This window comes from Pteropus alecto, unplaced genomic scaffold, assembly GCF_000325575.1.
Source record: "Pteropus alecto unplaced genomic scaffold, ASM32557v1 scaffold177, whole genome shotgun sequence".
In the NCBI taxonomy this organism is placed as follows: Eukaryota; Metazoa; Chordata; class Mammalia; order Chiroptera; family Pteropodidae; genus Pteropus; species Pteropus alecto.
Genome location: NW_006442207.1, coordinates 11,564,099 through 11,566,650, shown reverse-complemented (window position 1 = coordinate 11,566,650; position 2,552 = coordinate 11,564,099). Strand labels below are relative to the sequence as shown.

The 2,552-nt window shown below is 38.9% G+C and overlaps 1 pseudogene; it reads left to right on the top strand.

The window, feature by feature from the left end:
• The first annotated feature begins 1,225 nt into the window (after positions 1-1,225).
• Positions 1,226-1,638, top strand: LOC102882833 (annotated as a pseudogene).
• The last annotated feature ends 914 nt before the right edge of the window (positions 1,639-2,552 follow it).

Below are 2,552 nucleotides of genomic sequence, written 5' to 3'. Positions count from 1 at the left end.
CAATTCTGTTTCCTAAGTATATTTTCTTAATTTAGTCTTCCTTCTTCCTGCTCCTGTTTCCATCGTCTTTCATCATTTATTGCCTGGATTATTGCTGCCACCATCTAACTCGTCCTTCTGCCTTTAGCTTTCACTCATCAATTCATCGCCTATGTTGCTGCCAGGATGATCCTTATAAAATGCAAATTAGATGATGTTACTCCTTTGTCTAAAATATTTTAACGGCTTTATGTAGTCTGTAAAGTAACATTTAAATTTCTTAGCATTTTATACCAGGTTACTTGTGGCCCAGCCACAACCCACCTCTTGCTTTCTTTAATGTTAAATATTTTCAGTGTAACATTTAAATTACTCTGTTAGTGTTGAAGAAAAAAATGGTTATTTTCAGGCTTATAATCTAAGGATTACTATATGCATCTTAATTTATCACAATCTACTTCAGATTAATACTAACTCTAGAAAAATATAGAATAAACTTTGCTTCAATACACTTCTGTTCCTTTCCTCTTTCTTTGTCCTATTATTGTCATATATATATTACATCTATATATGCTATAAACCCAACAAGATAATGCTATAATTATTTATTTATATAGTCATTTGTCTTTTAAAGAAGGTAATAAATGAGAAAAAGATAACCATAGTCTTTTATATTAGCCCATATATTTGCCATCTCTGGTGTTCTTCATTTCTCCCTCTGGGTATAGGTGCTCCAAATTGAATGAGCCCCTTGGACTGTGGCAGTGGTATTGTTAGGACTCTTGGCCTGCCCTGCCCTGACAGAACATCTATATTGACCGATCTGGGGCTGAAGGTTGTTCTTAACTGAAGTTCCGCTGTTTTTCAAACATAGATGATTTTCAGATTGTTATCTGCCTTTGATCTATTCTCAGTGCTGAAATAGTTGTTTTGGTCAATTTTGTCCAGTTTCATGCTTGCATTTGGGGAAGGTTATTTGCTGATCTTCTCAACCAGTTATGGCTGGAAGTCTTTGATGGTAGGGCTTGTGGGTAACAATAGGTCCATCAGGTCAGGCAGAATGAAGTAGCTCAAGAGATAAGTGGTAAAGGACTGAATCACAGAACAAGGTCAGAAATTACCCAGCTGGAGAAAGCATTTACTCACAGCCCATCCTGCCTTGTGGAGTTGTAAGAAGATCTCTAACATTTTTTGTCCGACATCTTAGCGAGGCGGCAGTGGTAGCCGCTGTTCTCAGAGCTTCGTTATGCCACCCAAGGACAAGAAGAAGAAGAAAGATGCTGGAAAGTTGGCCAAGAAAGACAAAGGTCCAGTGAACAAATCTGGGGCAAGGCCAAAAAGAAGAAGTGGTCCAAAGGCAAAGTTCAGGATAAGCTTAAAAATCTAGTCTTGTTTGACAAAGCATCCTATGACACACTCTGTAAGGAAGTTCCAAACCATAAGCTTTTAACCCCAGCTGTTATCTCTGAGAGACAGAAGATCCAAGGTTCTTTGGCCAGGGCAGCCCTTCAGGAGCCCCTTAGTAAAGAACTTATTAATCTAGTTTCAAAGCACAGGGCTCAAGTAATTTACACCAGAAACACCAAGGGTGGGGATGCTCAGCTGCCAGTGAAGATGTGTGAACAACAGGTCCCATCAACCATACATTTTGAAAAATAAAACTTTATTAAATCAAGAAGGAGAAGGAGGAGGACGAGGGGAAGAAGAAGATCCCTAAGTCAGCTGAAGGCATGGTGTGAACCAGAGTGCAATTCACTGGACTATTCTACTATTCTGGAATGAGAAGAACCAGAACTTACGTCAAGAGATGACTGAGGGTGAGATACCCTATAAGTCCTTACATTTAAACCAAATAACTTCTCTTTCCTGCCCAAACAGTCTGATTTAACCAAAGGGAATCCAGAGATGAGGATGATGATCTTTGTAAGATAAAGAGAGCAGGAGGTAATGGGCTGGGGTTCATCTTAGAGAATAGAGAATGACTTTCTCATAAGCAACACTTGTGTCCCATGAACCTGAATTGAGAAAGAATTTTGCATTTTGTATTTTAAAAGTCTATATCCTGGAGAAAGTAGGATGGTGGTTTCAGGGACTGGTGGAGGAGAAAATGGGGAATTATGGTTTAATGGGTACAGAATTTGTTTTGCAAGATAAAAGAGTTAGGGAGATTAGAGAGTGGTGATGATTGTACAATATAAATGTACTCGATACCCCTGAAAAAAGGTTAAGATGGTAAATTTTATGTTTTGTGTATTTTACCACAATAAAAATAATGGAGGAAAAAAAAAGAGTTGTATCTCTCAGAGCAGTGCTGGGCGCAGTGTGTGGTTTGTGGTATGTAAATTTATGTGACATGATCACTCGTGCACCACATTATGCCTGGTCATTTAAGACACAAATCCACACAGTGTCTTGCCAAGGGCGGAGGTTCTGGTGCTTGCTGGGTAGTTTGTGAAATAGAAGAACTATTTTGAATTGGACTCATGCTCATAATGAGCTGAGTGGAAACAATCATACCTTAGTTCTTCACCTCAAGTCTGGGATGCACACCCAATCTTCTGAGGAAATCTCAG